At 40.4% G+C, this 24,792-nt stretch overlaps 1 protein-coding gene and 1 pseudogene across 1 annotated transcript in view; both read left to right on the top strand.

Annotated features, from left to right (window-relative positions):
- LOC148936914 (uncharacterized) overlaps window positions 1–24,792 on the top strand; it is a 128,909-nt gene that overhangs the window by 83,163 nt on the left and 20,954 nt on the right. The gene's annotated exons all lie outside the window — the stretch shown is intronic.
- On the top strand, window positions 16,245–19,502 carry LOC112552838 (uncharacterized; annotated as a pseudogene).

Genomic DNA, 24,792 nt, shown 5'->3' with positions numbered 1-24,792 from the left:
ATAAATTTCCTACAGACATGGATAACTTTGTATAAATCAAATGTTGATTATTGTGTTATTCTAAACATGTTATTTGCGATAAATATCATCATATGCCTCTGTAGTTGAAAGGATAAGATGCCTGTCCGGTAAACAGGAGATCCAGGTTCGATTCTTGGCTGTGATATTTTTCGCAAAATAATTTCGGATTTTTACGACTGGTTTGTGGTGGGGTCCCATGGCACACGCCTTCCTTTCTTATCCTCTTTTTATAAAACTAAGATCGTCAAATATAATTATAAAGATAATAAATTAGTGTATACTTGAAAATTTTCCCCTTCTTAATTTGAATGGTAAACGCTTCAGATAAACTACCTTTTTGGCAGTAGCAATGGAAGCAAGCTGGAAGCAAAAATGATGACGTATTTATGATGTCATATCTTCTACTAGAATATTTTGAAGCGTTTGATTGACCGCACTTCAAACGCTTCAAAGCATTTGTAGTGAGACTTGACCCATCATCACACAATCCTACAGTAAAATTAGCTCACAGAGAGAAAAATTTTCAAAAATATAATAACATAACGCTCTGGAAACAGTAAACTCTGGAAAAAAATATCAGACAAAAAAGAAAAAAATCATTCAGAAAAAAATCGACAAATAATAACATCGACAAAAAAACCACAAAAATGAGAACATAAATGGGAATCTTGATTTTTTATCGGATTTAACAAATTCAGAAATTTTCAAATGAAGAAAATGAAAACATTGAAAGTGGTATATTTGCAAGACTTCCAAATAGATTAACGAGTAACTTTATTAATACTCGTTATAATATTTGTTTATATGTTCAATTTGAATTCTTTGCATTGAATAAAAATTTTTATTTATTATTTACAGTTACTAAAAGAGATATCTATTTTCAAGAACAATTATTAATTATGATGAGAAAGGCATATGAAAATAGTTAAAAAATAGACATTGTGTCAGAGGAAACGTTTAAAGTAATGTTCAGATTCCTAAAAATATTTTGTTTTAAAATAGAAGATCTAAGATATGATTATAAATATGAAACAAATATAATAAATATAAAATAAACATAACAATAATAAAAACATAAGAAATAAATAATTAATAACAATAATTAAGTAATAATAAAAATAATTAAAAAAAATAACAATTTTATTTTACAGTTACCAAATCATTATTTTAAAGTAGCTGAAGATAAAGTAAAAATATTGTTAAGGATACTCGTTCATAACTCGCGCTCACTAGGGCCATGGCGCGCGCGAGGCTACATTGGTTCTCTTATCCTATGTGTCGCTGCGCTACTATACTTTCTTTTTTTTATATAGATATACATATACTCTTGTTGTTCGTCTCTCCCTGTGTGCATAATGAGATCGACCAATACTTATAATAAGGGTTATATAAAGTCAGCTCGTATCCTCTCATTCCTAACACGAATTCATCAATAGGTTATGAACCCAGACTCGACCAGAAAGAAACCTAAGAGTGATCATGGACACATTTTAGCTGTACTCTTATTCGCGTAGGTAATATGTACGTTTTTGTGGTTCTCTTAGGAGCATTCCATTTGACCACGTTGCGATTGACCACAGCCACTCATAGCGGCCGGTGCCTAGAGGTTTTTCTCTGTTCAAACGTTATGAGTGGCTTGTGGTCAATTGCAACGTGGTCAAACGGGCCTCCCACTTATTCTCTTCCGTGCTAGATGCTAGAGTAATAAAGATGGATACATAACTGTCCATATCGCCCCTCTTTATCACTCTTAAGTCTAGCACGGAAAAAAACCACAAAAACGTGCACATTACCTACGTGAATAAGGATACAGCTAAAAACAGTTTATGACCACTCGCAGACTTCTCTCTGACTCGACGCTTTAACCAACGAGAAAGAGATGAGAATTGCGAACGAGCTCGTCGAATGTACATATGAGGTTACGCGTCTGTCATCGAGATTGGACATTACGTGCACAAGTCGAATTGCATTGTCATTGAGTCCGTCTATCCGCGTGAGAAGTCGTAGCGCGGGGAAAACGCATCAAAGAGGGAGTGAAGTCCTGCGATTGCAAAAAGACTCAATAACCATCAACATGGCGGAAAATATATACATGAGGTCAGTAACGAAATTCGATGGAACGAATTTTCAGCTATGGAAGTTTCAGATGAACGCCATATTAGTTGCTAACGATATCCAAGACGTCGTCAACGGAGTTAAAGTAGAACCACGAGATTAAGCAGAACGTGAGTACTAGAAAAAGGACAGAATGCCTTCTTATATGCAAGACTGCCGCCGAAATGTAGACAAAGTTAACCACTATTTATGAACAAGCGTCCACAATTAATAAACTACAACTCATGCAAAAATTTCATGAATACCAGATGGATTCGAAATCACAACATATCGCTCGCATCGAGAATATGGCACGTCAATTACTAGATGGTGAAAATATTTCAGACATTGCCATAATGGTTAAGATCTTTGGGAGTCTACCTCCAAAATATTATCCATTTATCACAGCATGGAAAAGTATCGATCTAACGCGTCAGAACCTCAATTATCTTCGAGAAATATTGTTAACAGAGGAATCCAGGGTCATCTCAAATGATAACAACGCGAACGCTCTGGCCTCTGTCAGCGTTAAAGGTAAATTCGTGAGGGCCGCATAAGGCAGTCAAAAATCAATCGAACACAAAAAATCCGAGGCAAATCAATGTTGAGTACTTCTACTGTCATAGAAAAGGCCATTTGATTCGTGACTGTCGCAAAAGAAAGGCTAGCGACAAACAACGAAAAGAAAAGGAAAAGAAAAATGACGTAGCAACTCTCATTACTTCAAATACAAACTCATCCACTCACAACAGTCATGCAAACATTTCTAATAAAGATGTTCAACTGATTCTCCAAGAGGACACAAAGAACGTTTGATTTCTAGACAGCGGAGCCTCCAGGCATATTTCCTTCAGACGAGAGTGGTTCATCCTTCTCAAGATGAATTAGTCTCAATGAGTGATAACGCGACCTATGAAGTCAAAAGATCAGGTACAATTTCTGCAAAGAGACTAAAAGATGAAAAATGGTATAATATTAATCTCGAAAATGTGCAATATGTCCCTGACTTCAAGAAGAATCTCATATCTGTCGGAGAATGCACAAATAAGAGCCTCGACATCAATTTGTTGTACCCCGGATGGGCTACAACGTTAATATTCGGGATAGTCGGGTTCGTCAAGCCTAAGGAATTGGAACTCCGAGCAGGATCAAAGAAATGTAGGGATCCTCGTGAAATCACTGACACACTTTCTTTAATTTCATTGATTTATTTTAACAAGTGCACAAATACTTAATATTATAACGATTATATTTTACACATGTTTACGCGTCGTCGGGCGGCTCGGCGCGTCTCGCGTTACTCGGGCGGCCGACGACCGAGTGTGACATCTGAGCTGCTGATAATACGGCTCGCGTGAACTTCGCGACGAGATTCCGTAGTATCTTGAGCGACCTTTATAATAATGATTCCGCATGACTTTATAATTTTGACTCTCTCTCATTTCGCTTTGTATAACCGATTATATAGACTGATTGAGACTCGATCAGCATTCCGATCGATTGCGTCGATCGATTTCGTGATATTGATTGATCAATATCACGCTCGGTTCGATCATCAAATTTAAGAATTTGCTGATAGGCTTTTCGCAATATTCTCGCGCGATGCATTTTTGCGATCTTTCGAAAAACTGGTCACAATTTCGGCGGTCACATATTTGTGTCGTCTTTCGAAAGACTTTTTCCGAGATTCATGCGGACTACTTTTGTTGCCATGCGGACTTCTTTTATTATTAGTTGTAGGTCTGGCTACAACATCCCCCCTCCGTTAGTAAAAGAAAACGGAGGTACGAAGTTTTCGCTTTTACAAAATTTCATCCCGATACATTTTTTGTTACAATCGTTTGTTTAGAATCGCGTACTCTCGCTTCTTCTAACGGTGCGATCTATAGCACGTAGTTCACTATTCCTACTTAACTCTACTAGTATTTGTTTAGTAGTGTTCTGTTGTTTTTTATTTTTTATTACAATTATTATTGTTATGATAGCGATGGTTATTATTAATGCTGCTTATCGAGATATACAAAGATATACAAGATATTGAGATATACAAAGATATACAAGATATATAAGATATACAAAGTGTTTTTGTAAAAAGGGTGATATATCATTACTATTTATTTCGTTATTCATTTTATTTAATTTTTTCGTTAATTCTGTCAAATCTGTCGGGTCTTGTGCTACTTTTAATTTAATTTTTTCTGTTTTGTTCGCTTTGAGAGTTTCGCTCAGTACGGTAATATTATAATCTGATAGATAAGTTTTTATTTCTTTTCCATGGTTGGTAATTTTTTATTTTATTATCGCGTCCGCTGTAATTATTTTACAGGTATTTGATCATGTTATTTTTCCTGTATTTATAATAGTTTTACGCATTTCTTTATTACTTTTACATAAGATTGTAATAGTTTGTTTCGCTGGTGTATAACCAGGAGTGTGAGTTACTTAAGGCTCCATATATTATTTTTTATTGATATATATTTAATTTTACAATTTTTATAACGATTATCGGTTTCTACATATCTATTTTGCATAGTGGGTCGGTCTTAACATTGCTAATGGGGAAGATTTGTTCGCACAAATAATTTTATTTTAGGCTAATAGTGGGTATTTATTTTCTTACATTATCTTAATTTTTCGTAAGTCAGTCTTGCGTACGTGTGTCTGTTAGTGTCTAGGGCTATCAGTGGATTTATTTCTATTACTGCAGATATGTTTTGCTTGTGTGGTACTGGTAGCAGTATTATGTTTAGTATTTCGTATGTCGGAAGTTAGCGGGAATTGTAGGATATTTGTATAAACGTCTGTTTTGTCGCAGTGTGCGCTTATCGTCGTTACTTTTTCTATCGTAATCCAATCCTCTTCCCTTATTTTAAATGGGAAATATAATCCTTGACGTATTTGTGTGGTTGCTTCCTTAAGGTTTTCCATTATCTCCTCTAGTGGTATTAGTCGCGGGTATAGTATTCTATTTTTTATCGCAGTTAGGTATTCTAGTGTGTCTTCTGCGTGTTGTGTCAATTTCATCAAATATTGCGTTGGTAATTATAAAATGTTCTCTTATGTTTTCGCTACTTATTTCTGCTGTTATTATCGTTTCTAATTTTTTGATTGCATCTGCTAGAACGTTTTCGTTATCTTGAATTATCTTTTCGTAATTATTTATATGCGCTATTGTCGCGTTTATAATTTTGATTTGATTTTTTATTATGTGCTCTGTCGTTTGCTGTTTGTTATGTAAAATATTTAATTGTTCGTTGATTAGTTTTCTGTCATCATTATCTATTGTTCCAAATAATGTCTTGGGAACAGTTCTTATTCCATCTATCAATCCTCGTTTCGTTTTCGTATTTTGTGTTTTATACAGAAAGTTTATTCTTTTTATTAAATGTTTTAATCGCTGGTAGTTATTTTCAATTATATTGTTATAGTTTTGACATGACCCTTTGTTTGTAATTTGTAGCATAGTGCATACGTTTTGTGTTTTTTTGTGTTTATTAAGAATGTATTCTTCTATTTGCTCTGCTCGTTTCTCGATTGGTGAGATATCTATTCTTATAACTATTTTCCAGAATGAGTTGATTACGTTCAGCTTTCCTATTTCCTCGAAGTATATTCCGGGGTGGTGTTTGAAGTTCTCTACTTCACATGGTAATTTTTCTTCTTCTTCTCCATTGGTTACCTATATCTTTATTCTGGATGTTAAAATAAAATTTCTTATTTTTTATAGAGAGTTTGCGGTATTTGAAATCGGCGTTTCTTTTTTATCATATTCTCTGGCGTAATATTACTTTATTCTTATTTCGCTATCTTAGTTAAAAAGATTCTCCTGTGAATCTGTTGAGCTTACTTTTTATAACGTTTATCATTTCTCTTGGTATGCTTTTTATATCGGTGTTAGATATTCCGTGTGACCCTTCTAATATTTCATCTATTTTTCGCGATGAGTCTATTGCCTGCATCTCGTCAGTTGTTGAAACATCCTTCTCGTAACACCATGAGCTCTCGAGAAAATTTTAATCGGGCCGCGGCGGAAGCGTCGTCTGATGACGAGTTTTGTCGTCTAAATAGACGATAGTGATGTCCACGAGTTCATGGACAACCCTGCCGCTCAGGTGCATTTTCGTCGCGTGCGCGAGTGGCTGTCAATCGTCAACCGTTTTTCTGTCGATGGTGTATTTCACGTCGGCGACAACTATATTTATTTTGTTACTGCTGGTGATCCCGGCAGAGTTGTAGAGTTGCCCTGGTCTGTGGAGCTCTACGAGCTTCATCAGTATGTCTGAGGCAGTTTTGGCTGATGTGGAGGTTGATACGGAAGATGACCCGGTGGCTGATCCGTTGGAGGGTTTGCCAGCCAACGATCTTCCGACGAGGACGAGCTTCCCTCCCCTGCCGGATAGCTCTTAAGACTCCACTTTTGTTATTTTTAGTTTTTTAGTGTAGTGTTGTAGTATAGCGTACTAGCTGTTAATTTACTTCTAATATATGGATTTATTATTGAGCGCTATTATCTGGATCTACTGAAGTTTTTTTGTCGGTAAGTCCCACTGTTTTTTATTTTCTATTATTATTATTTTTCGCTTTTATCTTATCTCTTTTTAATTTTCGATGAACGCTTTGATTCGGTTCGCGTGCACGTTTATTGTTCGGCGTCCCATTTTTTATTTTACATCGCCTGTTTTTTCTAAAATTACATAGGGTCCATAACGCGTCTAATTTTTTCGATCGCCCTCGTCGAACTGTTTCGTCGTGTAATAGTACTTTGTCTCCTACTTCGAATGTGCGTTTTGTTTTTCGGTCGTAGTTTTCCTTTGCTTTTTGTTTTTCCTCTTTGACGCTTTCTTTCGCTATTTGGTTCGCGGCTCGTATCCTTTCGCGGAGTTCTTGTGCATAATCATCGTATGTGTATGATGGTTTAGGTGCGCTGGTTAGGGCCATAGATAGCGGTGCTTGGTGCCCAGTTCGAACGGCGTGAAATCCGTAGCGGTGTGCAGCGTCGTGTTATACGCAAACATCGCATACGGTATCTATTCATCCCAATCTGTCTGTTCGTCATTAATATAATGTCGTAAACATTCGGTTAATGTCCGGTGTGATCTTTCAAGTGCTCCGTTTGTTTCCGGATGATAGGCCGTTGTTTTTGCAATTTTTGTATTTTTAATAGTTTAATAATTTGCATGTATTTTTAAATAATTCGCTAGTGAAGTTCGTTCCTTGGTCAGGATTTTATCTGGAATTCCATATTCTAATATGATTTTTGTCACGAATTCTTTTGCTATTGTTGTCGCTTCTTGGTTTTGTCCCGGTATTCCTTTGTTAAATTTTGTTAGGCTGTCCTGAAATGTCAGTATATATTTGTTTCACATCGTTGTTATAAGCAATGGTCCTACGATATTTAATGCGCATTTTTCAAATGATTTTGTTGGCGTATTTGTTAGCATTAACGGTGCTTTCGCGTCGCAATTTATTCTTCTGGCAATGTTCACATTTGGAGATGTATTGTTCAACATCTCGTTTTAATCCTGGCCAGTTGTGATGTAATCGTATTCTGTTTGTCCATTCAACGCCCTAGTGTCCTCCCACAGGTGCGTCATAGTATTCATATAATATTTGTTTCTTATATTTTTCTTCGTATTGTTTTTCTGACGTGACGTCGTCAGTTTGTTGTTCTTCAGTTATTGCCGCCACGTTACGACTTAATGCGTCAGCGTTAGCGTTGGCTTTCCCAGCTTTGTGTATTATTTCGTAATCATATTCTTCCAACTTTAATCTCCATCTGATTAAACGTGATCCGGGATGTTACGTTGAATAACCATATTAATGGTCGGTTATTTTAAATTTTGTCCCGTATAAATAAAGTCTGAAATGTTTTACTGCCCATACTATTGCGAGTAATTCTTTTTCAGTCGTATTATAATTCTGTTCCGCTCGTGATAGTACACGACTGGCATACGCGACAGGTCGGTCTTGACCTACCTCGCCTTGCGAAGATGGCTCTTATTGCTTCGATGCATCCGCAGTTAGAAGAAATTCTCTCGTAAAGTCGATATTTCAATATCGGTGCCGTCGTTAATTTATTCTTTAGCTCAGTCTCAAACGCATTTTGCTGTGTTTCGGTCTATTCGAATTTCTCTCCCTTTTTTGTGAGTTTTGTTAATGGTTTTGCGATTCGTGAGAAATCTTCGATAAATTTTCTGTAGTATCCGGCTAATCCAATGAATGATTGCACGTCTTTTATCTTTTTGGGCGTAGGAAAGTTTTTTACGGTGTGCAATTTTGATTGATCTGGCGAAATTCCATTTTCAGTAATTATATGTCCTAAATAGACTACTTCTTTTCGTAAAAATTCGCACTTATCCGGTTGGAGCTTTAAATTGTTCTCTCTTAATCTTTGAAGAACTAATTTTAATCTTTTGTTATGTTCTGTAAGGCTAGGACCGTATATTACAATGTCATCGAGATATATTAGACATTTAATTCCTTGCAAATCCGTTAAAATTGAATTCATTAGTCGTTGGAAGGTTGCAGATGCGTTTTTTAAACCAAATGGCATTCTGTTAAATTCGTAATGACCGTAGAGAATGCAGTTTTATTTTTATCTTGCTCTGCCATTGGTATCTGATGATAACCTGATGCAAGATCCACTGTCGTGAAATATTTCGCGTTGCCCAGCTGGTCAAATATATCCGTTATGTTGGGCAACGGGAATGAATCTCCGATTGTGAGATCATTTAATTTTTTGAAATCTACTAAAATTCGTAATTTTGTTTTTCCTGAAGCGTCTGTCTTTTTCGGCATGACTAATAGTGCGTTCCATTGACTGATGCTCGGTTTTATAATTTCCTGCATTAGCATTTCTTGAATTTGTTTGTTTATCTCATCTTTATGTTTTTCAGATAAACGGTAAGGTCATACATTTACTGGTGACGAATCTGTTCGTATCATTACTTCGTGCTTAATTTTTGTTGTGCACGTTAATGTATCTCCTTCTAAATGAAAGACGTCATTATATTCGTGACATAATTCTAGTACCGATTTTCGTTCTTCTGTATTTAAATGTTCTGTGCGTAAGGAATTGTTTATTTGCTCTTCTCGAGAGATTAATTTTATATTTTTATTTTTTGTCTGCATTGCGTTCATAGATTCCTGTGTTATTTTTTCTTGTATGTTTATCTCTTCTAATTACTTGCGGTACCTGAACGATTTTTTCTTCTTCAGTAATATTTATTATGCTGATTGGACATGTGTAATTTCGCGATTCGATTAGACAAAAATTCCAGGTATCATTTCCTCTGGTTTCGTCAATCTAATTGTGTGATTAGTCATGATTTGCACGATTGTTTCGCTGCGCGGTCCTAATGTTACGCGCCTGTATGGGTAAAGTTTGAAATTCGTATTTTTAAATTGTACAAAATTTGTTTTTGGATTGAATGCGGTTATATATTGCCAAAAATCTGCTCCTAGGATCGCATCGTATTCCATTGGCGCATTATCTCGTACTATGTATACGGGGTATCATATCTTTTTTCGCGACAGTTGCACCGTAATATGTGCTTTGCCCAATGTTTCATGTCCTGTTATGCCTGTTAGCTTAATTTTTTCTTCGTAGATTAGGACGTGGTCTAGTAAATGTTTTAATTTTATTATTGTTGCTGATGCGCCGTATCAAACAAGAAATTTATTTTTCTATCTTTGGTTTCTGCAATTGGTGATGTGATCGCGTTTAGTCCGACGAGTGTTGACAAGCGATGTCCCCTTGACGTGTTCCACGCGATACTCTGACGCGGGACGCGGGATGGTCGGTTTACTTTCGCCAGTTTCGTTCTTTTTATTTTTAAAGTTTTTTCGCGGGATTTTCTCTTCGCGAATTCGAAAAAATTTTTTCGGAATTTTTGCTGTTTTCTGGCTTTCCGTTCAGTGTCCAACATTCGTGGCGCAAATGTCCTATCTTTTTGCAATAGCTACACTGTTTTCCGATTGTATTTATTCGTGGTTGTCCGGTTTAGGCAGGGCGTATTTATTTGTGAAACGGCTAGTCCGACAATCGCGCCCGTAATGACCGATTTTTCCGCATTTTTCGCAACGCGGACTTGATGGATGCGCTTTAAATATTGGCCGGTTTCGATAGGATAGGATTGCGTTCGAGTGCTAGATCTTCGCGTTTTTTCTTCCACGGTTGCTTTTGCGATCGCTTCTTGTATTGTTTGCTATCGCTGCGATCGTACAATCAATTTAATCTCTTCGTGTAATCCGTTCTGATAATTGTAAAGTGCCTGCTTTTTTATATTTTCTAAGATCGCGCGTTGCTGTTCGACTGTATGGTTTTTGCCTTCTTCCATGGATTCCACTAATTACCGTCTCTATGACCCGAAGACTCGACAGATTAACGTAAGTTGGGACGTAATATTTGATAAAGAGACGTCAACTTCAGGCGATCACAATTATTCTCAAAACGTTAAGGTAACCATACCGCTCTGGATCACAAACATTGACGATGCAATGGATGATCAGACGCCTCCTTATGAAGATGTGCGAGGCACATGTTGAAACCGAGGATGTCACGCAGAGAAAACAAAATTCAGAAGGAAGCAATACACAACCCCACTGTCTACGGGAGGTTCACACTTCGACTTCCAGAAAAATTTGAGACAAATTTCGTGATATATAGTGAATCACTTATAGTGAACTACCAGGAAGCAATCACAGGTCCGAACAGTGATAAATGGAAAGAAGCATGGAATACACACACATATATATATATATATATATATATATATATATGTGTGTGTGTATATTGTAATATATGTATATATATATGTATCATTGTGTTATTCTAAACACGTTATTTGCGATAAATACCATCACATGTCTCGGTAGAAAGGATAAGATGCCTGCCCGGTAAGCAAGAGATCCAGGTTCGATTCCTGGCTGAGGTGGTATTTTTTCGCAAAATAATTACGAGTTTTCACGACTGGTCGTGGTCGGGCCCCGTCGTGACGCACACCCTCCCTTCTTATTTCATACATGAAGAACTGAATGCACACAAAGCCAATAACACGTGGGAAATAGTCGATTTGCCCTCTGACCGGAAACCCACAGGATGCAAATGAACATTCAAAACCAAGTACACAGCATCAGGCGAAATAAATCGCTTCAAAGCCAGACTTGTGCCCAAGATTTTGCACAAAAGCAAGGGATCGACTACACGGAAATATTCTCATCTGTGATCAAGTACTTATTAAGAACGCTATTAGCAGTTGCTGCCCAAAATAATCTTCGCATGAAACAATTCGATGTGAAAACTGCATTTCTTAACGGTAAGCTCAACGAAGAGATATACAAAGTCTGAAAAGTTTTGAGCCTAACATAGAAACAAGTATTTTTTCGGTCAAATATAGTTTTATTTTTCAACATAATCTCCTTTTAAGTCAATATACTTTTCCGATACTCTAACCTCTTTAACCCCTCCAAATAGTAGTTGGCGTCTTGCTCCGCAAAATAGGCGTTTACGTATGCGATGACCTCGTTCGATGAAAATCTCTATCCTCCAAGCGAAACTTTAAGCTTAGGAAACAGGAAAAAGACGCTGGAGACTAGAATACTGGTGAATGGTTCCAATTCCAACCCAATTCGAAGTGCAATTCGTGAATTTTGTCATGGCGACCGCCGAAGTGTGAGCAGATGCGTTGTCTTGATGGAACAACTTTCTTCTTCTTCAAATGCGGTCGTTTTTTTGCAATTTCTGCCTTCAGCTTATCAAATAATGATGCGTAATACGCTCCCGTTATTGTTTTATTTTTTTCAAGATAGTCGATACACAATTCCGTGACTTTCCCAAAAAACAGTCGCCGTTACCTTCCCAGCTGATGGAACCGTCTTCACCTTTTTCGGAGCAGGTTCACCCTTTGCAGTCCACTGTTTTGACTGTTCTTTTGTCTCTGGAGTGTAGAAGTGGTGGATCCAAGTTTCTTCTATCTTACAATTATTATTATTTCTTATATCTACAATCTACAATTATGAATCGTGGTCTTCCGGCGGATCAGGCGAAGTATGAAGATGTGAAGCCTTGCCCGTGAAAGAATATAAGTATAAGTAAGGACATAGAGAACAGAGAGCAAACAGAGGAGAGGAGGGGATCAGTGAGTGAGGAGAGACGAGAGGAAAAACGGAAAGAATAGGGAAGAAGTAAAAAAATAAGAGCAAAAGAAAACAAAAGGAGAAACAGCAAGTGGACAAAGGAAGTTAGAGTTGCTCAACGCTGAATAAAAAAGCCTCGTGCCGCGAGCGCTGGACTGGAGCGCGCAAGCGCGAAAGCAGCCAACGCTGCGCGAGCGAGAAAGACTCTAACACTAGGGAATTACAATAAGAAACGAAAACGGTGAGAGAAGAGGCGGCAGATGGCATCGGTAGCAGGAACCAGGAGTAAGAAGGAAAAAGGGACAATTGGCAAGTTTATTATGCCTACGGGAAATGAAGTGGCGCGAAGAAAAGGTTTCGAAGAGAGAATGATCGTAATGATGGAGGAGGTAAAGACGGAGATAAAGGAGATCAGAGAAGGAATGGAAAGATTTAAAAAGCAGATAAGAGAACAAATAATGGAAGAAAGAAAAATAAGAGAAGAGAAAAGAAGAAAAGAAAAAAAAGAATGGACGCAGGAAAGAGAGCTGGTGGAGAAGAGAATAGCAGAGTTAGAGGCGAGCAACGAGAGAAGAGAGAAAGAGGACAGAAAGAACAATATCGTGATCAAGGGAGTCAACTGAAAAGAGGAGAAGTTGGAGAAGGAGGTAGAGAACTTCCTAAAAGATAGCATAAAGGCAGAGATAAAAATAAGGAGGGCGTACAAGATAAAAGGGAGCGAAAATAGAAACATGGTGATAGCGAAGATAGACAGCTGGGAACAGAAGAAAGAGGTCATGAAGAAAAAGAAGGAACTGGAGAGAGGTGTAATCATAGAGAACAACTTAACAAAGAAAGAAAGAAAGATGCAATGGAAACTCAGGGAGATAGCGAGAGAGGAAAGAGAGAAAGGCGAAAGAGCAAGAGTAGGATACAAGAAAATAATAATGAGAGATAAGGAATATAGATGGAACGAGAGGGAGGAAAAATTAGAAGAAGAGAGAGGAGGAAGAAGAGATTGAGGACAGAAGAGACAGGAGGAGGAAGAAGAGAAGGACAGAGCTCGGAGACTAAAAATTTGTTTCTGGAACATAGCTGGAATAATGAACAAAGGAGAGGACACATGGGAATATCTTGAAAAATTCGACGTGATAGCACTAACAGAGACATGGATAGAAGAACAAGCATGGAAGAAAATCATAAAGAAATTACCTAATGAATTACAGTGGTACAGCATTCCAGCAATAAGGGAAAATAAAAAAGGAAGAGGGAGGAATCATGATGGCAACAAGAAAGGATATAAAATTAATCAACACGAGGAAAATAAGCAAAGGAATGGCGGAAATGGAAGTCGTGCATGGCGGTAGCAGATGGAGGATAGTCACAGTATACAGTCATTGCATCGAGGAAATCATGGAAGTCCTACTGGAAGAAATCCAAGAGCAAAAGGAAAGCCACTTAATAATAGGAGGTGATTTCAACGCAAGGATAGGAAACAGGGGAGGACCAATAGAAGCGGGAGAGAGGAAGGGGGAAGAGGTAAGAAAATCAAAGGATAAGGTGATAAACAGAGAGGGAATTATAATGCTAAACGGACTGAGAGAGAGAGGATGGACGATATTAAATGGAAGCGGCGAGGAGATAGGAGGTTGGACCTACATAGGAGAAAGCGGAGCGTCAGTAATAGATTACGTCATAACGAACGTAAAAGCAATGGAAGAGATAAAAAACATAAAAGAAGGTGACAGAATAGAATCAGACCACGTTCCGCTGGAGGTGGAGCTGACAGAAAGAAGGAGAGAAGAAGCAACACTATTGAAAAGGTAACAAGTGTATGGACAGAAGAAGGGATACAGCAATATCATGAGAAGTGTGTAGGATGGAAATGTGAGCAGACGGAAAGTGGGAGAATCTGGAAGGAACTAGAAGAAAAAGTAAAGAAATCAATCACAAAAGTCAAGAAGAAGATCGCACTATGGAAGATAGGAAGGAGGACGTGGCATGGTAAAGAATAGAATAAGAAAAAAAGGGAATTGAGGAAAGAACTTGGAAGGCTAAAAAGAGGGAAAATAAGCAGAGAAGAATTCGTACAAAAGAGGAAAGAATACAGAGAATGGTGCAAGAAAAAAAGCACAAACATGAAAGAGAAGAAGAGGAAAGGATAAAAGCAATAAGGACAGAAGAAGAGGCGTAGAGATACATAAACAAATACAGAAAGAAGAAAGAAGGGATAAGCGAAAGTATAGAGATAGAAAGGTGGACCATGCACTTCTTGGATCTGTTGGATGGATCAAAAGATAAAATAATAACGAAAGAAGAAGAGGAAGAGAAGGAGACGGAAAAGGCGGAACAGGAGAGAGAAGAGGAAGAGAACGAATTAACAAGGGAAGAAATAATAAAACAACTAATAGAACTGAAGAAGGGAAAAGCCCCGGGAGAGAATGAAATCGAAAACGAAGCATGGAGGCTGATGCCAAAAGAAATAGGAGAAACCTTTGTGATGCTGCTAAACAAGATATGGAAAGGAGGAGGCATACAGCAGAAATGGAACAACGGCCTAATAAGCCCAATTTATAAGAGAGGAGAGAAGAATAGGTAACTAATTATAGAGGAGTGACGCTGATGGACACAGCATACAAAATATATGCAAAGGTGCTAAATGAAAGACTGAAAAAGGAAGTAGAGAAGAATCTTGAAGAAGGACAATTTGGGTTCAGAGAAGGAAGAGGAACCATTTGTAACGCGGTCACCTCGCTCGACGCTCGGATCGGCTCGTCGGTGTCCGGGTTCGAGAGGAGGGGAGACTCAAGCGTACGCGAACACAAGTGGCGGCGTGAAAAAGATAGTTTATTTTAGCGAAAGAGAGATACAGCGTGCAGGGCCAGGAGATGTCGCAGTGTCGCTGGTAGCGAAGCGGGGACGCAATTGGTTGGCGCAAGGCGATGAGATGCGCAGGACAGGTGCGGTGTGCGGTCGGCAACGGTCGATTTACACGGCGTGGTTATCACTAGGGATCTTAGGATTACGGACTTATAACTAGCGGCCTTAATCTCTATCGCATGCACTTACGAGCTAATGTCAGGTGGGACGGTTAGGTATTGCGGGCAGGGTCGAGTGCCACGTCGAGCCCTGCCTTCGCAACGGAAACCGGTGACACCCGGTGGAGCTGAGTGAAACCTCAGCCCGAGGAGCGGTGGCAGGAGTCGGAGAAACCCGACAGAGCTGAGTGAAACCTCAGCCCATGGAGCGGTGACAGGAGTCGGTGAAACCCGACAGAGCTGAGAGAAACCTCAGCCCGTGGAGCGGTGACAGGAGTCAGTGAAACCCGACAGAGCTGAGTGAAACTTCAGCCCGTGGAGCGGTGACAGGAGTCGGTGAAACCCGACAGAGCTGAGTGAAACCTCAGCCCGTAGGTAGAGAAAGCCGGTGAAACCCGGCAGAGCCAAGAGAAACCTTGGCCCCGAGAGGTAGTAGGTACTGGTTAGGTATCAGGAGTCGGATCGCAGGATGGGATCTGGTCTCGATGTCTCGGCCGGCCGGGCTTATATACCCCACTACGCGCCGTCGGTCCGGTGGCGGGGAGTCGGTATCGCGTGGGGACATCGCGAGCGAGATAGCGTGAGCGAGACGGCGCGTGCGCCCTGCAGGCAAGCGAATGCGATAGCGCGAGTGGTGTACGTGCAAGCGGGATGGATAGTGCAGGATAGTAAGCCAAGCGTTTCTCTGTATGTATATATGTATGTGTATATTTACGTATGTGTATGTATATATATATATATATATATATATATGTACATTCGTAACGGCCCTGCCGTTACACATTGATGCGGTGTACACACTAAACTATGTGGCGAACAGGAAGTTAGCGAGGAAAAAAGGAAAGCTGTATGCATTCTTTGCGGATCTAAAGGCAGCCTTTGATAAGGTGGATAGAAAGAAGCTAGGAGAAATGGTGGAAAAACAAGGTGTTGGAGAGAGATTAAGAAAAAGAATAATGGAAACGTATAGAGAGACGAAGAATATAGTGAGGGTAGGAAAAAATCAAAGATATTCTGGACAAAGAGAGGATTAAGACAGGGATGCCCATTGAGCCCTACGCTGTTTAATATATACTTGGCGGACCTGGAGGCGGAACTGAAAAAGGAACAAACAGGAGGAATAGTAGTAGGAAAGGAAAAATTCTGGTCAATAACTGCAGACGATATCGTGCTACTGGCAACAAGCGAACAGGAATTAAAAGGTATGATGAAGAGATTTAGAAAATACATCCAAAAAAAAAGACTTACTACTAAGTCCAGGAAAATCTAAAGTACTAGTTTTCGAAAGAGGAAGAGGACGAAGAGGAAAGACAGAGTGGAGATGGGGAGAGGAGGACATCGAGGAGGTGAAGAGATGAAATATCTGGGATACATCATACAAAAAAACAATGGAGCAGAAAGGCACCTAGAGGAAAGAATGAGAAGAGCGATGATCGCGATGAAGCAAACATGGAGCATTGGAGAGAAACTGTTTAAGGATGACTTCGAGAGAAGAATGAAGATGTTCAATGCGCTAGTGGAAAGTATTGCATTATACGGAGCAGAAGTATGGGGATGGAAAAATGAGGAAAGGCTAGACAGGATCAAAAAGAAATATACAAAATGGATCTTGGGATAGAAATATACAAAATGGATCTTGGGACTAGATAGAAGGACACCAAACCACATATTGCTGGAGGAGACGAAGATGAGGGAAATAAGGATAGAGGCTATAAGAAGAGTAAGCAAGTACGAAGAGACTAACAGGAAAACGAACAAGAAGTTAGTAACAGAATGCATAAGGGAGATAGAAAAAGGAAAAAGAGAAAGCGAAGAAAACAAGTGGGAAAAGAAGAGAAGGATAATGATGGAGAAGTCGGAAGTAAGCAGAGAACTGAGGGAGAGAAGAGAGAGCGAGGAGCCTAAAAGAATAACGCAATTAATAATGGAGCGAATAGAGAGAAGAGAGAGAGAGAGAGGAGAGAAGGAGAAAAATCGAAGAGTCAAAATTTAACGAGTACTACAGGCACATAGTGACAGAGGACATGCCAGTGTATCTGCGAGGAAAAATGAAAAAAGAGGACAAGAACTTAATAGCTGGATACAGATGCGGAAACACAGCGAGAGGAAGCCAATACTGGAGAGCAGAAAAAGAAAGGAAATGTAGAGTATGCGAAAAAGAAACGGAGAGCATATGGCACGTCTTGAAAGAATGTGAAGTTACCAAGGTGGAAATGCCAATAGAAGAAATATTGGAACAAGATGGAAAAGGAAAAGATATATTAAAAAGAATAGACAGAATAAGAGGCGGAGAGGGAGGAGAAAGAAAGGATGAAGGAAGGGAGACTGAGCATAGTAACAGAGAAGGGAGCAGTGAAGAGGGAGAAGGAGAGGGAGGATGGAGAGAGGGACGCAGGAGGGAGTGAGAAGAGGAACGGGAGGCGGAGCGAGAGAGGAACAGAGAGAGAGATGAACAATAAAGATAAACAGTGCAATAGATAAGCAATAGAAAAGGGAGTGGAAATTGTATTAGATTAGGATATTAAACATATGTATAGTAAAATGTAAAAAGAAAATGTAGTTGTAAAGCTGGAAGCCATCCAAAGTCGAAAGGCACGGATTATAAATAATAAATAAATAATAAATAAAATAAACAATTATGAATCGACGCAAAAAATCTGACTCGTTTCGCTTGAACCGTTCCAACAAAGCTTTGGAAATGTTCGAATTCGTTTTTGGTCCAAAGTGAGCAAGCACGGCACCCAACGCGCGGATAGCTTGCGCATATCCAATTCTTCAATCAATATATGACAAACGCGTTCTTTCAATATGCTCATAGTCTCTGCTATCTCTCTAACCTTGGTCGTCCAGTACCATTTGATGAACATTTTCGATGTTATCAGCGGTGGTCGCAGTTTTTGGCCGTCCCGAACGCTCATCATCAGCCAAGCTGGTACGACCACGTTTAAATTCAGCTGCCCATCTTTTTATGGTGGCAAATGATGGGGCAGAGTCCCCGTAAACAGCGTCCAACTCAATTTTAATTTGCGCAGGCGTATTGCCTTTCAAATGTAAGAATTTAATCACGGCACGATATTCAATTTTTTCCATTTTTACAAAAACACTGACATCGACTGATACAAACGACTATCAAACGACAACTGAGCGTCCAAAATGGCTGAAATTTTCACAAAAGTCTTTCAAAGCATATACTATTATAGTACTAGAATGGTTTTGACGAGCAACATCATCTTCATGTTAAGGCTCAAAACTTTTCAGGCTATTCTCGTATATGACTCTACCAGAGAGTCTAGAGGTGACAAATATCAATAAAGTCTGTAAGTTAAATAAAGCTATTTATAGTTTAAAACAGGCATCACGCTATTGGAATACAACTTTCGATGGATTTTTAGAGCGTTTTGATTTCAGAGAGTCACAGGCTGATAAATGTATTTATAGTGGCACGTTTTGTAATTCCACGGTTTATTTAGCTCTATACGTGAATGATGGATTATTATTCGCAGAAATTGAAGAAGCTCTCGACTCAGTAATCAACAAATTGAAGATAACTGAAGATAATTCGAGATAATCTGCGATTCCTTGAATTTTTTTGTGGGAATGCAGATTACAAGAAATAAGACCAATAGGTCGATATTTATTCATCAACAGACCTACATCGAAAGACTACTGGCAAAATTCGGTATGTCTGAGAGTAGGATAACAAAGGGGGTCCGAGGTCCCCCAGTGGCATGGAGGGGGGCGAGGAGAGAGAGGGGCATCGTAGAGAATCCCTAGGGGACCTCAAACTCCCTTTGTCGGTAAGATGATTTTCTTTCTTCAGAGGGTTCGTATCCGGGGAGAGAAGGTAGATCCCTCTGGCGGTCGTCGAGACAGGTTTGTCGGTAAGGCGGTCGCGGGGTTTCCCCGAGTCGGTTCCCCCCGTTCTCGACGCCGCCTTAGCGTTTGTTTTTCTAGCGTTTTTTTCTAGCGTTTTTTCTAGCGTTTGTTTCTAGTGTTTTTTCTAGCGTTTTTTCTAGCGTTTTTTTCTAGCGTTTTTTCGGGCTCGTTCTCGACGCCGCCCTAGCGTTTTTTTTTCGGGCGCGTCCTAGTGTTTCCCGCTAGATAACCCCGGGCGCGTCATCGACGCCGCCTTAGCGTTTTTTTTCGGGCTCGCGTAGTCTTGGGCGCGTTACGCCGCCCTAGCGTTTTCCGCGCAGTCTAGCGCTTTTCGCGTAGCCTTGGGCGCGAACGTCGCGATTAGTCGCGCCGTCGAGGCGACTCGCGTTGTTTACAGGATGTTGCGGTTTGTCGCGTCGCCCTAGTCGTATCTGTTTTCCATAACGTCGCGATTAGGCGCGTCTCGCACGTCGCGATTAGGCGCGTCTCGCGTTCGAGCGTTTTCCGCGGGGCTTAGCGCGTCCTGTTTGTGGTTTGACGTGTTTTTTACGTCACTTTAGAGAGTATTTAACTAGGAGTGTCGACGATATATTGTTAGTAGTTTGCGAGATGGAGAGTCAGTCTAATGTTTCGGAGAGTCACTTTAATGTTTTGGAGAGTCAATTGAAGGATCCGGAGATAATATCGCTCTTAGAAGATTCGCTTGAGTTCTCGAGAGAGATGGAACGCGAGATAGTGGAACGGGAGAAACACGCGATGATGATGGGGCGTGAGAAACGATCGAGCGGGAAGAGGAGAACGAGACATCGGCGGAAGTCGAGAGCGATGCGGTCGACTCGCTCGAGTTGATGCGCGTGATGTGGACGTCTATGCATTCGACGTCGTGTAATTTGCGGCTAATGATGGCGTTTTTGTTTAAACATCTGGCGATTCATCGAGGAAGTCGGTCGCGCGTATACGCGAGGCTGAGCGTATGAGGAACGCTATACGTATCGTTACTGATGTCTGGAGTCGAAAGGGTCCGTGGAACTCGTATTGCTCTGGGGACAGTATGGTTTGCTTGGTCGAGAGTTCCGCGACGCCGGACGAGCGTGCGTCGCTTATGGAGATCGAGAACGAAGGAGGCTTCTTCGAATTGGATACGAGATTACTGGGAATATCTAGCACGTTTGAAAACGACGAAAGGGGATCTCGACGATGAGTACGAGAAATATCTTGCGCGTTTGAATACTACGAGAGGGAAAGTTGATGAGAGTTGTGGCAGTGGTTTAGACGCATTGTTCGCGTCTCTATCTGGAGATAAGGAGGAGGCTGATCGATTCGTTCAGTATGTGACGAAGTTGCAGGGTGGATGACAGCTCGAGGCGAGATCTCCGGGCGAGAAAGGGATCGATTGCGAATTGGTTCGAATGTACGTGTACAATGTCAAGGATATAGTTAAGAAGAAGAGACATAACTGGTGGAAGTATGCGAAATTGAGAGTTCAATTTTTGAACTCCGTGTCGGATCGGAAGAAGCAGTTGATGCGACAGTTGATAGATCGAGTCGCCGATGATTTGAGGAAAGTACCCGGAGTGCGCGGGGAAGCGAGAAGCGTCGAGTGCGACAGCGAGTAGAATGTATCGCTATGACGTTCGCGCAAATTATCGTCAGGGGGTATTGATTGTGGCGAAGAGCGCGAGTATATGTAAAAGAAAAAAATGTACTAATATTTCTATGTAAAAGAATATATTAATATATATACTAATTGAATATATGTATAAGAATATACACGAATAAATGTATATTAATTATTAATTGAATATATGTATAAAAATATACACGAATATATAAGAATATACACGAATATATATGTAAAAGTGTGCGCAAATATGATGTCGAAGTTTTTTTCTCGTTCCGAGAACGTATGAGAGAGAGACGAGAGTGGGAGTTGCGCGAGAAGAAAAAATTATCGTAGGAGTATTAATAAGAAGATAATATTTCATTGGGAATGTGAATGTTGTGCGATGCGTCATTTTTCGCGCTCGGTACGCGTGACTACGGGAAATCTGACCGCAACGGCGATAGAAAATTAGTCTATTGTTTATTTCTTCGTTCTTTATTCTATTGCTATTTTATCGTTGTCATGCTTTTATTTTTGTTCTCTATTGTGTACTTTTGTTCTCTATTTTGTATTGTTAATGATATTGCGTATGGGATCTTTAGCGAGATCGTCATTCGTTAGTGTGTAATCGCGTTACTTATATTTGGATTCGTTCGACGAGAATAATCTCACGCGATACAGAATAGAAATTAAAGCGATTTTTAATTTCTGATTCGCGACTCGGATCGATTCATCGCGTCCTCGCCCTCTCGCGACCGATGGCAACATCAATCGAACGGTTCGCGCGTATTTCGGTCGGCGCGCAGTGTCGATTTGACTTCTGTCTCGCGCGATGATGCCCGCTCGTGGAATCGCCGTGATCGCGGCGATTCGCGACTCCGTCGCCGACAGCGACGAGGAGACGATTCGGTTTTTGCAAACCTACGGATATCTGGATGGCGATAACGTGCAAACGATATCAGATAACGCGACGTTGGCTCTGAGACACGCGATTGCGCTTTTTCAGGAGTATTATCGTATACCTGGTGATGGTGTTCTTAACAAAGCTACATTGGAACAAATGCGTAAACCGCGATGCGGCGTCAAAGATATATTAAATGACGGACGATTCTCCGAGGAAATGGGCGAAGACGCATCTCACTTGGAACTTTCATCTGACGAGCAAGAGCGTTCTACGAGTCACCGAAGTCGCGTTCGAGATGTGGGTTGCGAATTCGTCGCTGACGTTCGAGCGCAATTCGACGAATCCCGATATCGTGATATCGTTTCGGAAAGGTTTTCACACGTTTGTAGATCCTCGGCATCAAGGTAGCCGAATATGTCCGTCGTTGCTGGACGGACCAGGAAACGTGTTAGCTCACGCTTTTTTACCATCGTCAAAAGTGTCAGAGGTGCACGTGGATAGCGCGGAGAAGTGGCACATCGAGTTAACTGTTAATCCTGACGATACGATTCATCTGTTGCATACGTTGACGCACGAGATCGGTCACGCATTAGGATTACATCACAGTCCTTTAAAAGATGCGATAATGTACGCCTTTGTTCCCTCTAAGACCTTTCCCGTGCGATTGAGCGAAGCGGATTTTCTCGCCATTCAGAATTTATACTGGTTTAAGAAATAAGAGCGAAATTGCGGGACCAGTTACGACGACCGTAGCGACGACCACGATTGCGACGCGCGATACGGGGAATTCCGTGGATCTGTGCGCGTTGCGACGCGTCGATGCGGTATTGGTATTAGAAAATAGAATGTATGTGGCGTATCGACATTACTTATGGTCGATCTAAACGGAAAATCTTACGGTAGGTCGTTGTTATTGACGGACTATCTGCGTTTTCTTCCCGATAATTTTACGCGTTTGGCGGATGCGTATCGACGACCTTCGGGCCAACTCGTATTGTTTGTTGACAATACGGTTTATATGATAGAATATCCGAGTTTTGAGCTAGTACCGGGTTGGCCGAGGAAATTGAAAGATATGAATCTTCCTCCTAATGCGAAAATTAATGCTGTGATTAATACTAACGCGGGACGAACGTTCGCGATCTACAACGACGAGATCGTGGTCGAGATCAACGATTGCTCGATGATAGCCGTCAGGCATAATTCGTTGCACGCGATATTTCCTGGGATTCCACCTGCTGTAACGTCCGCCGTTCGATACATCGACATAATCTGTACTTTTTTGTTAAACGACAGTTCTTTAAATATAACGAATTTACTAGAAGTGTAACTATGGCCGGTAAATTTGATTCGGAGATTTTTGGTATCGTGTGTCCAAAGGACGGATTGTTAGAGCAATTGCGCGCTCTTTTGAAAAGACTCGCTCAGATGAGGAACGTATTTTCTAGCGAGGACGATTTAGAAGAGGAGAGGGAGGAGGAAGAGGCACGGAAGTTTTCGCATAGTGTATAAAACTAAGGATACGAAACGTTTACGAACAGTATTGCGCGATCTCTTCGATCGTAAAGATGTACGATATCGAGCGCTCGCAGGATTCCGAGACGTGCCGAGTCGACGAGAGCGATGACGCGAAAAGGAGAAAGAGGACGCTCGACGATGACAGATCGATCGCGTCGAGTCATAGTAACGCCGGTTATACGAATAATTCTAGTTAGAATTCTAGAACGAAAATATTCCTTAACTAAGACGGGATACAAATTTCTTAATGTATGTGTTACTCTTGAGCGCTCCTCGCGTGTGAATATTATTCTGGGAGATAGTCATGGCAAGGAGGTCTTGATGTCGCCCCGATACGTGGAGGCAGCTTATCGAGCAATGAGACGTTCTCTTGAAGTATCTGCAGACTATCAACGGAGAACCGTCCTTTCCAGCCCCCCGTTGGATATTGGAAATATGACCGTGCGTTTTGGTCAAAAATCAACAACTTGACGATATTACGCCTGGAAACATCCGTGGCTCGCCTGGCCATGTCGAAGGAAACAGTGAAAAATATGTTCGAGCTCGAGCATTGCATCAGTCGACTCGTTATCTCGTTGACCAAGATATTAGGAAAAATTAATGCGAAATTGGCACGTTTCAAGGATATTGCGTTAACCGCTAAGGATAAGGAAAATATCTCGAAAGTTATGCGCGATAGCGATGCCTACGATCGTAACGACATTATCGATTGCGAACTCGTTGCTCTGTACTTTGGGATGTAAGATTGAGATGAAATAAAAGTGAGATATATCATAACAATGTTTTGTGTATTTCCTCAAGCATGTATATAAGTATAGCGAGCGATAAAACAATTCGATTATAGTATAAGTAAAGTGAATCTAATTATAATATATAAGCACTGAATCTAATATAATGATTAAAAACTAATTTCAATTTGATTATAATATAAGCAATGAATCTAATTATAATATATAAGCAATGAATCTAATTATAATATAAGCACTGAATCTAATATAATGATTAAAAACTAATTTGACATATGATATAAGTCGTTAATGTGATATTACAATTCGGTGATACATTCCCGTCGTTTTGACCACCAGTCGTACAATTTGCACACGTTCTCCATTGCGCAATGCTTTGTGTGACGCTCGCAGTGAAATGCTCGAACGTTGTCCAGAGTGCTTAGGCGCCCTATATCCTCGAAATCCGCGTCAATAGTCTCGACGATCACGTGATCCGCGATGACGTCGCAGCCGAGAATTTCCTCTAACCATTTCTTTTTCTCCAAGCCTTTGACGTACAATCGTTTAGGCGCGTTTCGTGATTGATCGCTGTTTCGAATCACGTTCTTCGAGAGTCTGCACGCGACGTCGCCGTCGCTCCACTGCAAGCCTTGATGATTGGAGATTATCCAACACGCTTTAGATTTTTCCATTTTTGTAAGAAGATTCCAAGGTATCGCTTCTCGAAATATTCGATGGGTCAGCTCTTTTTCATTTTTTAATATTGCCACCTCTTTAACCGTAAATTTTTCTCGAATGGTAAAACCTTGCAGATCGACGAAGATCGGTATGTTTGGCATCGCTCTCGTAAGAAAACCGCGATTACGTGAGTTTACGTACGACGTTCGTCAGTGT

The sequence above is a fragment of the Pogonomyrmex barbatus genome, unplaced genomic scaffold (assembly GCF_055798465.1).
Source record: "Pogonomyrmex barbatus isolate J1 unplaced genomic scaffold, ASM5579846v1 scaffold19, whole genome shotgun sequence".
In the NCBI taxonomy this organism is placed as follows: Eukaryota; Metazoa; Arthropoda; class Insecta; order Hymenoptera; family Formicidae; genus Pogonomyrmex; species Pogonomyrmex barbatus.
Note: the sequence above shows the minus strand (reverse complement) of the source record. Positions and strands in the feature narration are given on the sequence as shown.